At 46.5% G+C, this 15193-nt stretch overlaps 1 non-coding gene across 1 annotated transcript; it reads left to right on the top strand.

Moving 5' to 3' along the window:
- Positions 1–498: 498 nt before the first annotated feature.
- Positions 499–604, top strand: LOC117099560. The gene has a single exon (XR_004443884.1). It is a non-coding gene; the product is annotated as a U6 spliceosomal RNA (small nuclear RNA).
- The last annotated feature ends 14589 nt before the right edge of the window (positions 605–15193 follow it).

Below are 15193 nucleotides of genomic sequence, written 5' to 3'. Positions count from 1 at the left end.
CAGCTGATTTTTGACAAAGGTGCAAAAGCAATCAATGGAGACAAGTCTTTTCAACAAATGGTGCTGAAGCAACTGGACATCTGTAGGACCCAAAATCAACCAAACAACAAAACCTTGACGTAAGTCTCATATATTGTACAAAAATTTCCTTAAAATGGACCTCAGCGCCAGACGTGGTGGCTCACGCCTGTCATCCTAGCACTTTAGGAGGCCAAGGCAGGAGGATCACTTGAGGCCAGAAGTTTGAGACCAACATGGCAAGACCTTGTCTCTACAAAAAATACAGAACTCTGCTGAGCATTGTGGAGCACATTTGTAGTCCCCGCTATGACAGAGGTTGTGGCGGAAGGATCGCTTGAGCTTGGGTGATGGAGACTGCAGCAAGCTACTACTGCCTCACTGCCTCACTGCACTCCAGCCTGGGTGACAGAGCAAAATCCTGTCTCAGAAAAAAAAAAGACCTCAGACTAAAATGTAAACATAAGACCATAAGACTATGTGCTCACTTTGGTGACACATAAACCAAAACTGGAATGATACAGAGAAGATTAGCATGGCCCCATGTAAGGATGATATAAAAATTTGTGAAGCATTTCATATTTTAAAAACAATTCTATAAACATTTTAGAAAAAAAAAAGCATAGGAGAAAACATTTGGGATCTAGAGTGAGGCAAAGAGCTCTTAAACTTAGCCCCCAAAACATGATTCATAAAAGGAAACATTTATATATTGGACTTGGTCAAAATGAAAAGCTTTTGCTCTGCAAAAGACCTTGTAACGAGGATAAAAAGACAAGCTACAGCTACAGACTGGGAGAAAAGATTTGCAAACCACATACCTGACAAAAGGACTAGTATCTAGAAATATGAAGTACTCTCAAAACTCAACGGCAAAAACACAAGAATAGAATTAGAAAATGGGCAAAAGACATGAAGAGATTTCACTGAAGAGGATATACAGAAGGCAAATAAGCACACGAAAAGATGTTCAACATTATTATTAGCCATTTGGGAAATGCAAATTAAAACCACAATGAGATACCACTGCACTCCTCTCAGAATGCAGAAAATGAAAAATAGCGACAACACCAAATCCTAGTGAGAATGCAGAGAAACTGGATCAATTATGTATTTCTGGTGAAAATGTAAAGTCATACAGCCACTCTGGAAAACAGTTTGGCAGTTTCCTGTAAAAATGAGACATGTGCCAGGCGCGGTGGTTCACGCCTGTAATCCCAGCATTTGGGAGGCCAAGGTGGGTGGATCACTTAAAGTCAGGAGTTCGAGACCAGCCTGACCAACATGGTGAAACCCATCTCTACTAAAAATACAAAAATTAGCCGGGCATGGTGGCGCATGCCTGTAATCTCAGCTACTCGGGAGGCTGAGGCAGGAGAATCGCTTGAAACCAGGAGACAGAAGTTGTGGTGACTGAGATTGTACCACTGCATGCCAACATAGGTGACAGAGCGAGACTCCATCTCAAATAAAATAAAATAAAATAAAAAATAAATAAAAAGGAACACACTACCCATACACAAAACAACCAGGATGAATCTCCAGGGAGTCATGCTGAGGGAAAAAAGCCAGCCCCCAAAGGTTACAGAACTGCATTGTTCTGTTTATTAAAAACCCTCTTAAAATGACACAGTTATAGAAATGGAAAACATTAGTGGTTGCCAGGGGTTAGGGAGGGGGTGAGGCTGGAGGGAAGTGGGTATGGATATACAAATCAAAATGATGGGTTTATTGGGGTGTTATGGGAAAGGTCTCAAAAGAGTTGAAACCGGGCAGCTCTGGCGAACTCAGTTGGCAGAAGTCTATGGACTTGCCATTCCTCATGATTTCCAGGTTATAGAGTCATCATTAGCAGACAGAATCATGAGAGAAGAAAACCTGGTTGATAGAGCTTTGGAAGGATAGCCAGACATCAAGGTTGGGCACGATGTCTCACGCCTATAATCCCAGCACTTTGGGAAGCTGAGGTGGGAGGATGACTTGAGCCCAGGAGTTTGAGACTAGCCTGGGTAACATGGCGAAACCCCATCTCTACCAAAAAACATTATCTGGGCAGGGTGGCACACACCTGTGATCCTAGCTACTCAGGAGGCTGAGGTGGGAGAATCACCAGCCTGGGAGTTCAAGGCTGCAGGTGTCACTGCACTCCAGCTTGGGTGACAGAGTGAGACCCTGTCTCAACAACAACAACAAAAAAATTCCACATCCTTGTTATTATTTTTCTTTCCAATTTTAAACGTCCTAGCAAGTGCAAAGTGGTATCTCACTATGGGTTTGGTTTGCATTGCCTGATAGCTAACTATGTCGAGCATCTTTTCATGTGCCTATTGACCCAGAGATGATCTTCTATCACATGTCTGCATCAGGTTGGTCAGCTTCGGGGGACAGCATCACACAGTGGGGCCCAGGTTACTGTGGGGCACTCTGGTTCCTGGGGTTGTTTTCAGAGATGACCATGAGGAAGCAGTGTGGTGAGAAAGGTCTCCCATGAAGATACAGATTTTTTTTTTTTTTTTTTGAGACAGGGTCTTGCTCTGTTGCCCAGGCTGGAGTGTAGTGGTGCGATCTTGGCTCACTGCAACCTCCACTACCCAGGTTCAAGTGATTCTCCTGTCTCAGCCTCCCAAGTGGCTGGGACTACAGGCACCCACCACCACACCCGGATAATTTTTGTATTTTTAGTAGAGACGAGGTTTCACCATGTTGGCCAGGCTGGTCTTGAACTCCTGACCTCAAGTGATCCTCCTGCCACTGCGCCCGGGGAGATTTTGAAGCCCTAGAATGGAGGAGATTCCCAATGACAGTGAGGGAGAAGCGGGAGAGTTGTGACAGCTTTCGGAACCCCTTGAAGTTAAGGGCGAGATGAGAAGGTGGAGACACATCAGACCCACTGTCCTAACTGGGTACGGGGAGGGGCAGGACCAGCCAAACTAGGGATGAGGCCAGTGACAGGGATAAACTGTCAAGATGAGGTCTGAGGGTGGGAAGGTCCCCGCAGGCTGCAGGCGGTAGAAACAGGCCTGGGAGTAGGGGCTCAGGAATGAGACCCCTCCCTGAGTGTTTGGGCAGGTCTGAGCCAACAGGGCCTTACGCACCTCTTCTCGTGCAGTCCTCACTACTGCCCTCTGGTGGTGGCTGTCTCCGTTTCACAGGGGAGGACGTTGAGAAGTTCCTCTGCGTGAAGGGACAGAGCTCGGAGGTGCACCCCGGCCTGAATTATCCAAAACCCTGTGCACTTCTCAGGACACTGTAGTGTTCCAGCACCCCATAGGGCCCCAGTGAGGGAAGAGATTATTATCATGTGGAAGACATTTGGGGTGGGGGTCTCAGCCAAAACATGGACTCATCAGAAAGACTCCTCTTGGCCACCCATCTAAAGAAGGTCCCTTTCCTAATTTCTCATGTGGCACTCAGTTTCTTCACTGCCCTCATCATCATTCAAGATCATATATTTATATGTGAATATAGTTTACTTTTATTATAAACTAAAGTTTGCAGGAAAAGGACCGTGGAGGCCTCTTTTGTTCTGCATTCTATCCCCAGCATCTGCTGTGGTACCAGGCAAGCAAGCAGGCACTTGAAACTGCTTTGGTGGATGCAGCAGTGGGGTACACTGGAAAACGGAGGCAAGTGAGGGATGTCACAGGTCACAAGCCTCCACCAGAGACTGAAGGTGTTGACTTTCACCTCCCACACCCTCCAGAGTGTGATGGGAGGTTTGCTCTCTCAGGGACAGCATAAAAATGATGCTTATGTTACAGGGATGAGAACCAAGGTTGGGGAAGCAGAAAGTAGGTGGTGTGACCAGCAACAGTGTGATCAGCAAGGGTGCCTGAAAATGGGACAACTGACAGCCCTGGAAGAAGCAGGCTCTTTGGCCATGGACCTGAGGCAGGCCCTCAGCAGCTGGGGCTGGGCAGCTTGGGCGGCTCCATTCCTCACTTCCTCCTCTGAGGAACTGGCCAGAAAGCTGACTTCAGTGACGACTCAGGGAACAGTCAGGTTCACCCAAGGAACAGAATGTGGCCTGAGAACAGATGAAGTCAGTTATGCCTCAGTCATCGCTGTCATATTTTCTCCTCTGCACTTGCTCATTCAGAAAATATTTATTGGCATCTACTAGGTATTAAGAAGTCCTTATAGGCTGGGTGTGGTGGCTCACGGCTGTAATCCCAGCACTTTGGGAGGCCGAGGTGGGTGGATTACGAGGTCAGGAGTTCGAGACCAGACTGACCAACATGGTGAAACACCATCTATACTAAAAATACAAAAATTAGCCAGGCATGGTGGTGTGCACCTGTAATACCAGCTACTCCGGAGGCTGAGGCAGGAGAATCGCTTGGACCCGGGAGGCAGAGGTGGCAGTGAGCGGAGATCATGCCATTGCACTCCAGCCTGGACAACAGAGTGAGACTCTGTCTCAAAAACAAAACAAACAAACAAACAAACAAACAAAAAGTCCTTGTAATCCCAGCACTTTGGGAGGCCGAGGTGGGCAGATCACCTGAGGTCAAGATTCTGAGACCAGCCTGGCCAACATGGTGAAAACCCATCTCTGCTAAAAATACAAAAACTAGCAGGGTGTGGTGACTTGTGCCTGTAATCCCAGTTACTTGGGAAGCTGAGGCAAGAGAATCACAGGAACCTGGGAGGCAGAGGTTGCAGTGAGCCAAGATCGTGCCACTGCACTCCAGCCTGGGCAACAGAGTGAGACTCCATCTAAAAAAAAAAAAAAATAACAATGCCAGGTGAGGTGGCTCACACCTGTACCTGTAATCCCAGCACTTTTGGAGATTCAGACGGGTAGATCACCTGAGGTCAGCAGTTCGAAACCAGACTAACCAACATGGAGAAACCCCGTGTCTACTGAAAATACAATATTAGTCAGGGAAGTAGGGGGCGCATGCCTGTAATCCCAGCTACTCCGGAGGCTGAGGCAGGAGAATTGCTTGAACCCGGGAGGCAGAGGTTATGGTGAGCCGAGATCATGCCATTGCATTCCAGCCTGGGCAACAATAGTGAAACTCGGTCTCAAAAAAGAAAAAAAAAAAAAAAAAAAGTCCTGTGCTTGGTGCTGGAAATAGAGTAGGAGAGACTCCATGCCCTGATCTCAAGGAGCTCCTGGCTCCATAGGACACAATGACAATACAGGCAAGGCTCCAGGCAACCTCAGGCAGAGGCCTCACCTGACTTGTCACCTTGTCTCTCTAGGGCTTTGCCCTGGGTTCAGTGCTGGGAAGGTGCTCCAAATGGTTCCTTAACTGAAGGTGCCTACACTCTAGAGGGAAAGACAGACAAAAGAGGTAGATGTTGCTGAGACCAGCTTGGTCGGGGAGACCCCAACCCAGGGGTGCTAGAGGAATTAAAGACACACACACAGAAATATAGAGGTGTGAAGTGGGAAATCAGGGGTCTCACAGCCTTTAGAGCTGACAGCCCCGCACAGAGATTTACCCGTATATATTAACAGCAAGGCAGTCATTAGCATTGTTTCTATAGATATTAAATTAACTAAAAGTATCCCTTATGGGAAATGAAGGGATGGGCTGAATTAAAGGAATACGTTGGGCAGTTAACTGCAGCACGAGCATATCTTGAAGGCACAGATCGTTCATGCTATTGTTTATGGTTTAAGAATGCCTTTAAGCGGTTTTCTGTCCTGGGTGGGCCAGGTGTTCCTTGCCCTCATTCCGGTAAACCCACAATCTTCCAGGGTGGGCGTTATGGCTATCATGAACATGTCACAGTGCTGCAGAGATTTCATTTATGGCCAATTTATGGCCAGATTTTGGGGGGCTTGTTCCCAAAAAGATGTCATAGGCCAGGCGTGGTGGCTCAAGCCTGTAATCCCAGCACTTTGGGAGGCCGAGACGGGCAGATCACGAGGTCAGGAGATCGAGACTATCCTGGCTAACACGGTGAAACCCCGTCTCTACTAAAAAAAAAATACAAAAAACTAGCTGGGCGTGGTGGCGGGCACCTGTAGTCCCAGCTACTTGGGAGGCTGAGGCAGGAGAATGGTGTAAACCCGGGAGGCGGAGCTTGCAGTGAGCTGAGATCTGGCCACTGCACTCCAGCCTGGGCGACAGAGCGAGACTCCGTCTCAAAAAAAAAAAAAAGATGTCATAAAGGGTGAGAAGTGGGTGAAGAAGGGGCCAGGCATGGTGGCTCATGCCTGTAATCCCAGCACTTTGGGAGGCTGAGGCAGGCGGATCACCTGAGCTTGGGAGTTCAAGACCAGCCTGGCCAACATGGTGAAACCCTGTCTCTACTAAAAAAATTTAAAAATTAGCTGGGCATGGCGGCTTGCACCTGTAATCCCAGCTACTCAGGAGGCTGAGGCAGGAGAATTGCTCAAACCCAGGAGGTGGAGGTTGCAGTGAGGTGAGATTGTGCCACTGCACTCCAGTCCGGGCGACAGAGCAAGACTCCATCTCAAAAAAAAAAAAGAAGAAGTGGGTGAAGAAGGGGGTCTTGTGGGAGCCCAGAGATGGCTACTGGGGAGATCAGAGAAAGTTCTGAGAGGAACCAGCTTGTGCACTAAAGGACCTGCAGACGGTAGCCAGGTGAGGCTCAGTGTGGTGAGGGTGGAGGAGTGGGGAGTGTGCAGGAACAGGAAACAGGCTGTGCCAAGACCTGGAGGTGACGGAACATGATCCTTTAGGGAACTCAAAATAGTTCTGTGTAGCTAGAGCACAGAGTGGCAACAAATTAGGCAGCAGTCCTAAAGGTTGGAAGAAGTTTTCTAGGAGCCAACTTCAAAAGGAGCCTGGCACAGTTGGGGTAGCCACTGGGGCCTCAAACTCCAGAGGGTCTAATCTGAAAACTGGACCCCCCATCCTCAACTTTGACCCCATGACCTAGCACTCTGGGTACTCTAGCTTCTCCAAACTAAGTTCTTCCTTGCCCTCTCCTGCTAACAACAGAAAAGAGTCCCTCCTTGGTTTAATTTGTTGTTATTACTTGCTTTTCTTTGAGATTGGATCTCATAATGTTGCCCAGGCTGGCCTCTAACTCCTGGATTCAAGCAATCCTCATGGCCTCAGCCTCCCAAGTAGCTAGAAGGCTACAGGTACATGCCACTGCACCCGGATGTTTTTTTTTTTTTTTTTTTTTTTTGAGACAGAGTTTCGCTCTTGTTGCCCAGGCTGGAGTGCAATGGAGCGATCTCTGTTCATTGCCACCTCCGCCTCCCAGGTTCAAGAGATTGTCTTGCCTCACCCTCCATAGTAGCTAGGATTACAGGCATGTGCCACCACGCCCAGCTAATTTTGTATTTTTAGTAGAGACGGGGTTTCTCCATGTTGGTCAGGCTGATCTCGAACTCCCAAGCTCAGGTGATCTGCCTGCCTTAGCCTCCCAAAGTGCTGGGATTACAGGTATGAGCCACCGCGCCCAGCCTGCACCTGGCTCTTAATTTATTTTTATTTTCATTTTATTGTATTTTATTTTTGAGATGGAGTCTCTCTGTGTCACCCAGGCTATAGTGCAGTGGCGCGATCTCGGCTCACTGCAACCTCTACCTCGCGGGTTCAAGCGATTCTCCCACCTCAGCCTCCTGAGTAGCTGAGATTACAGGTGCGAGCCACCATGTCCAGCTAATTTTTTGTATTTTTAGTAGAGATGAGTTTTCACCATGTTGGTCAGGCTGGTCTCGAACTCCTGACCTCAAGTGATCTGCCCACCTCAGCCTCCCAAAGTGCTGGGACTACAGGCATGAGCTACCGAGCCCGGACTAATTTATTTTTAAAGACCTTCCTACACGTTCTCATCCATTTGGACAGATTGAACATTGATTCATTATCCAAGCAGAAAAAGCACCAGAAACTGACTTTAAATCCAAGAATAAGAGTGGAATGAAAATGGAGTCCTTTCCCTCTTTATTATAGTAAGACAAAGTACTACGTTAAATTACTAAAAATTTTTATTTAGTCACAAATGAGCCTAACTTGCTTTCGTGAGGTGACTATTTTTAAACGTGATTTCTCTTTTTTTCCTTTAATTTCCACTTATTCACAAATTATGCAAAACTGCAATAGCTTTCTTCAGTCAAAAGTGACTGAGTTACTTTAGTGCTGGATTTCATTTTTTCTGTGATCAGAGTCCACTGCTCAGCCTCACCCCAGAATGTGAAGGCCATTTAAACCTGAGACACGGCCAGGCATGGTGGCTCACGCCTGTAATCCCAGCACTTTGGAAGTCCAAGTCGGGTGGATCACAAGGTCAGAAGTTTGAGACCAGACTGGCCAGCACAGTGAAACCTCGCCTCTACCAAAAAATACAAAAATTAGCTGGGCATGGTGGCGGGTGCCTGTAGTCCCAGCTACTGGGGATGCTGAGGCAGGAGAATTGCTTGAACCCGGGAGGTGGAGGTTGCAGTGAGCCGAGGTTGTACCACTGCACTCCAGCCTGGCGACAGACAGAGGCTATGTCTAAAAAAACAAACAAACAAACAAACAAACAAAAGAACCAAAAAAAAAAAAAAAAAACTGGGACACTGAACACATGCCATGTAGGGTAGCACACCCATATCTCATGCATGATAAGTGAACTTGCTTCAACCTCCCTCCCTCTTATTTTTACTTTTAGAGACAGACTGTCACTCTATTGCCCAGGCTAGAGTGCAGTAGCATGATCACGACTCACTGCAGCCTCAACCTCTGGAGGCTCAAGCAATCCTCCTGCCTCAGCCTCTTGGGTAGCTGTGTAGCTGGGAATGAAACGGCCTTTGCAAAATTATGGCTGAGACAGTGAAAGAGCTCTAACTTAACTTATTCCATCTTGCTTCTAACCTCCAAGCTGTCCTTGTTCATTCCTGGGCATAGGCTGAACTAACTTTGGGAGAAACTTGGTTTACAGTTTAAACAAAGACACTAACAGCCCTTTCCCAAAGCAGACCTCCTTGCCTGGGCTCTAGATTGCCTTTGTAAGAGTAATATTAGCCATAAGATTAGAAATTATGGTTTAGGAGTTATGCAGCTGGAGGGGGACAAGATTCTGACCCTCCCTAGACTGCTCCTAAGGTCAGTGCTTGAGATATTTTGCAGACCCTGCACTTGATGGATCAGCTGGCCTCACCCAGATCAATAATCTGGCTCATCTGATCTTGCGTCCCCGACCCAGGAACTGACTCAGTGCAAGAAGACAGCTCCGACTCCCTGTGATTTCATCCCTGACTAATCAGTACTCCTGGCTCACTGGCTTCCCCCACCCACCAAGTTATCCTTAAAAACTGCTCCCTGAATGCTCAGGGAGACTGATTTGAGTAATAATGAAACTCCAGCCTCCCGCACAGCCGGCTCTGCATGAATTATTCTTTCTCTATTGCACTTCCCCTGTCTTCATGAATCAACTCTGTCTAGGCGGTGGGTAAGGTGAATCCCTGGGTGGTTACAGGACCACAGGCATGCACCACCATGCCTGGCTAACTTTTTTAGTTTTTGTAGAGACCAGGTCTCACTATGTTACCCAGGCTGCTCTTGAACTCCTGGGTTCAAGTGGTCCTCCTGTCTTAGCCTCGCGAACTTCTGAGATTACAGGTATGAGCCTCTGCACCCAGCTCTCTCTCTTTCCTTTGGTTGCCTCCTGTTGGGTCTCCAAACATGCACTTCCTCACAACTCCTCCACTCTTTGGATTCCTCCATCCCAGGGTCCATTTTTCACTTGCTTTGACAACTGAGCTTTTCCAAGAAAGGGCTATTTTCACTTTTTCTATTTCTTCAACTCCCCTTTGCCACCAAATCTGCTGTCTCCAAGTGGCCCCTTGATCCCCACTGCCACTGGTGTCTTCTCGTTCCTCATTCTTCTGGACTGCTTGGGGCCTTTGATGTTGTGGGTCTCACCTCCTCAGGACACACACCTGTTCTGCCTCCTGCTTGTTTCTCCCAGGGCAGCTGCACCCACTGGCTCCTCCACACTGCTCAGTCCCCGCATGCGCTCTCCTGCAGCAGTCGGGCCCATCCTTGGTCTTTTTCCAACTCAGAGTGGCTCCCAGATCTCTCTCCAGTTGAGACCTCTGCTCTGAGCTATCACATTGCCTTTCCTCCTGCCTGGGGGGCAGCTTCACCTGCGTATTTTCTTTTCTTTTCTTTTCTTTTCTTTTTTTTGAGACAGAGTCTTGCTTGGTCACCCAGGCTGGAGTGCAGTGGCACGATCTCGGCTCACTACAACCTCTGCCTCCTGGGTTCAAGCAATTCTCTGCCTCAGCCTCCCGGGTAGCTGGGATTATAGGTGCCAGACACCACGCCCTGCTAATTTTTGTATTTTTAGTAGAGTGGGGGTTTCACCATCTTGGCCAGGCTAGTCTTGAACTCCTGATCTCTTGATCTACCCGCCTCGGCCTCCCAAAGTGCTGGGATTACAGGCGTAAGCCACCGTGCTGAGTAATTTTTTTTTATTTTTGTTACAGACAGGGTTTCATCATGTTGGCAAGGCTGGTCTCAAATTCCTGGCCTCAAGTGATCCACCCACCTTGGTCTCCCAAAGTGCTGGGACTACAGGTGTGAGCCACTGCGCCTGGCCAGTATTCTCATCTACAGTTTTAGTATAGTATGTAAGGAAACAGTGTACTATAAGGTAAATAATGAGTTCTAGGATGAGGAATAAAATTCCTAGTTTTAAAAGTAAAGATTTGAAAGCATTAGTTTTGGGGACTTGTAACCCACAAGCAATTTAGGATTTAGTCCAAATTGCAGGGAAAAAAAAGCTTAAGAACAACTAACAACAGGTGTACTATAGTTGTGTTCGAAGACAATTTTTTATCTCTCCATTCTTCATTTTTATTAAATATTTGTATTTTTAGTAGAGACTGGGTTTCGCCATGTGGACCAGGCTGGTCTCAAACTTCTGACCTCAGGTAATCCACCCGCCTTGGCCTCCCAAAGTGCTGGGATTACAGGCATGAGCCACCTCGCCCGGCAATAAGGACATCTTTTTTTTTTTTTTTTTTTTTGAGACTGAGTTTTGCTCTTGTCGCCCAGGTTGGAGTGCAATGACACAATCTTGGCTCACTATAACCTACACCTTCCAGGTTCAAGTGATTCTCCTGCCTCAGCCTCTGGAGTAGCTGGGATTACAGGCATCTGCCACCATGCCCGGCTAATTTTGTATTATTATTATTATTATTATTTGAGCTGGAGTCTCGCACTCTTGCCCAGGCTGGAGTGCAGTGGTGCGATCTCCCTTCACTTCAAGTTCTGCCTCCCGGATTCATGCCATTCTCCTGCCTTAGTCTCCCAAGTAGCTGGGACTATAGGCGCCCGCCACCAGGCCCGGCTAATTTTTTGTATTTTTAGTAGAGACGGGGTTTCACCATGTTAGCCAGGATGGTCTCGATCTCCTGACCTTGTGATCCTCCACCTCAGCCTCCCAAAGTGCTGGGATTACAGGCGTGAGCCACTGTGCCTGGCCAGGAAAACTTTTTTTAAAAAGATATATTTAGGCCAGGCGTGGTGGCTCCTGCCTATAATCCCAACACTTTGGGAGGCAGAGGAGGTCAGATCACCTGAGGTCAGGAGTTTGAGACCAGCCTGTCCACCATGGAGAAACCCCGTCTCTACTAAAAATACAAAAGATTAGCCAGGCCTGGTGGTGGACGCCTGTAGTCCCAGCTACTCGTGAGGCTGAGGCAGGAGAATGGCGTGAACCTGGGAGGCGGAGCTTACAGTGAGCGGAGATTGCGCCACTGCACTCCAACCTGGGCGAGAGTGCGAGACTCTATCTCAAAAAAAAAAAAAGTTTTACTATAATTTTTAAATTGGAAAATTGCCTGGACACTTAATATCTATTAATAATCTTAGATCTTAAATTATATAACAAGTTGGTTTTTCAAGCATTTACATTACATTTACCTGATTATTTAATAGTTCTCCTAGATTAACTGTGATATCGAATAAGCACTAAACCACTTGATCAATAAATGCAAACAAAAATGCTAACAATTCTTAAAACATTTCTGATGTTATTTTACCTATAATGTGAAAGTCAGCTTATTTATTAAAGAGCTTACTTAGGCTGGGCGCAATGGCTCAAGCCTGTAATCCCAGCACTTTGGGAGGCCGAGACGGGCAGATCATGAGGTCAAGAGATTGATACCATCCTGGCCAATATGGTGAAACCCCGTCTCTACTAAAAATACAAAATTTAACTGGGCATGGTGGTGCACACCTGTAGTACCAGCTACTCAGGAGGCTGAGGCAGAAGAATCGCTTGAACCTGGGAGATGGAGGTTGCAGTGAGCCAAGATCACACCACTGCACTCCAGCCTGGAGACAGAGCGAGACTCTCTCAAAAAAAAAAAAAAAGAAAAAAACAGAGTTTACTTAAGTCATGCAATCTTGAAAAAGCATTTGATTAGTCTTTCTTTTTTGATAAAGTATTTGATTTAAGCACTTTTATTTTTCTTTAAGCCAGTTAATTAGAACTCATATATTTTTAGTAGTGAAACATTGTGTACACAACACATAAATACATAGACTTATTAGGCATGCCGATAGAAGTGCATCTTAGAGACTCATAAGACTTCTTCTTTCCCTCCTATTTAGACTTGCAAATTCTTGATAACCTGTTTCATTACTCTAGGGAATTGTCAGCCAACCAGCCCTAAATTTGCATTTTTTTTTTTTTTAGATGGAATCTTGCTCTGTTGCCCAGGCTGGAGTGCAATGGCGCGATACTGGCTCACTGCAACCTCCCCATCCTGGGTTCAAGTGATTCTTCTGCCTTAGCCTCCCGAGTAGCTGGGATTACAGGCATGCGCCACCATGCCCAGCTCATTTTTGTATTTTTAGTTTCGCCATGTTGGCCAGGCTGGTCTGGAACTCCTGACCTCAGGTGATTCGCCCATCTCAGCCTCCCAAAGTGCTGGGATTACAGGCATGAGCCACCATGCCTGGCTAATTTGCATGTTAAAGCAAGCAACTCTTAAGTGAAAAATCAGACAGCAAAATTTACATCTCTAAATACAGAGAGGAAAAAGTCTGGTGTGCTAGAGGGAAATTAAAACTGATTTAATTGCCAGTTAAACATAAAATTATAGAAATCTGGCCGGGCACGGTGGCTCAAGCCTGTAATCCAAGCACTTTGGGAGGCCGAGACGGGCGGATCACGAGGTCAGGAGATCGAGACCATCCTGGCTAACACAGTGAAACCCCGTCTCTACAAAAAAAAAAAAAAAAAAAAAAAAGAAATCTATCATAAAGGTCTTTTAAATACACACACACACACAGAGATCCTATAGCTTTTACTTCAGAACTCTAGCCATGAGATAAACACAAGTTTACTGGCTTGCAAAAAAAAAAAAAAAGTTCGGATCCAAACAGTGGTTTTTATCTCAGTAGAAAAGTAACAGCAGAGTTAAAGTAAGCAGAAAAGAAATAGAGAAAAAGATAACTTAGAAATTCTATGGACCTTTGGGCTCTTTTTCTTTAATGCAATCGTCGTCTTGTGCACAAAGACCGTAATATTTCCATTTTACACAAATTCTAACAAGTAGAGGTGCCGTAACACTAAGAGGGCTCCAAAGGGGGTTACTCTTCTTGTTTTCTCCGCCTTCTTAGATTATTTATTTCCCTTTTTTTTTTTTTTCATAAAAGGAGGAACTGAGCTGTGTCCTAGGGCTTTTGTGGAGTGCGTCAGTGTGTGCTGTTTGGGGGCAGGACTCCATAGTGTGTCTCCACTGAGGCGTTGCTGCCCTCTTAGCGTCTCAGTTTCCGACTCTGGAAGTCTCAGTCCCTCTGTGAGGCCTGAAAGTGCGGCGTCATCAGCTTCCATATGCCCTTCCTGGACGAGCCTTTTTAAAACTAATTTTGGTGGAGGGTTCCCTGTGGGGCTGTTGCACGTCATGAGGGTCAACCCTCCAGACACTCCCACGTGGCCCCCGGTCACCGAGGGGCGCCTTTCAGCTAGGAAGGGCAAAATGCTCTTTTTTTTTTTTTTTTTTTTTTGAGAAGGAGTCTCGCTCTGTCACCAGGCTGGAGTGCAGTGGCGCCATCTTGGCTCACTGCAACCTCCAACTCCCTGGTTCAAGCCATTCTCCTGCTTCAGCCTCCCAAGTAGCTGGGATTACAGGCACACGCCACCACCTCCAGCTAATTTTTATATTTTTAGTAGAGATGGGGCTTCACCATGTTGGCTAGGATGGTCTCGATCTCCTGACTTCGTGATCTGCCCGCCTCGGCTTCCCAAAGTGTTGGGATTACAGGCATGAGCCACCATGACTGGCTGCAAAATGCTCTTTCTCTTGGGTGCTGAGTAAACTCAGTCTGTCATTTACCTGTGAAAACAACAGTTCAGTTCCTCACCTAAATGTACACAGACAAGCCAAATTGAGATTAATTTTGGGAGAAAAAGCAATGACGAAGACCCTTTAGAATGCACCTCTGAGCTCACTGTGGTGGCTCACACCTATAATCACAGCACTTTGGGAGGCCAAGGCGGGTGGATTGCCTGAGCTCAGGAGTTTGAGACCACCCTGGGCAACATGATGAAACCTTGTCTCTATTAAAATACAAAAAATTAGCTGGGTATGGTGGTGCATGCCTGTAGTCCCAGCTATGTGAGAGGTTGAGGCAGGAAAATTGCCTGAATCCAGAAGGTGGAGGTTGCAGTGAGCCAAGATTGCACCACTGCACTCCAGCCTGGGTGACAGAGCAGACTCTGTCTCCAAAAAATAAAAATAAAAATAAAGAATTCACCTCCAAACTAGAAGTATGATCCTTAAACAACAGCTTCCTAAGAGAGAAAAAAACAACAGCCAAGGCTACTTCCTGTAAATTGTGCTCAGCCACCCCTAACTTTGTAGCTCTCATTCACCATTACACACGCCAAGGTCAAATCCTCTCTCAGTACAAGATCATCTCTGATATCCCTTGTTAAATCAAGTTTAGCCTAAAGCTGCCACCTTACATATTTTAAGTTCAGCCTAAAGGGTTTTCTGTACATCGTGAACTATAACAAGTGGAGGTATAAACAAACCATGGCCCACACCTGTGCCAATTACTGAGTTTTTTTTTTTGTTTGTTTGTTTGTTTGTTTTTTGGCCAATCAAATGTAGCCAACTGTTTAAACTGTGTTCAAATAAGGCAAATGCTGAGCTGTAACCAATCCAGTTGTTTCTGAACCTCACTTCTGTTTTCTGTACATCATTTTTCTTTTCTGTCCATAAACCTTCTTCCAC

This window comes from Trachypithecus francoisi, unplaced genomic scaffold (assembly GCF_009764315.1).
Source record: "Trachypithecus francoisi isolate TF-2019V2 unplaced genomic scaffold, Tfra_2.0 Lachesis_group16, whole genome shotgun sequence".
Lineage (NCBI taxonomy): Eukaryota > Metazoa > Chordata > Mammalia > Primates > Cercopithecidae > Trachypithecus > Trachypithecus francoisi.
This window is presented reverse-complemented; position numbering and strand designations above follow the sequence as displayed.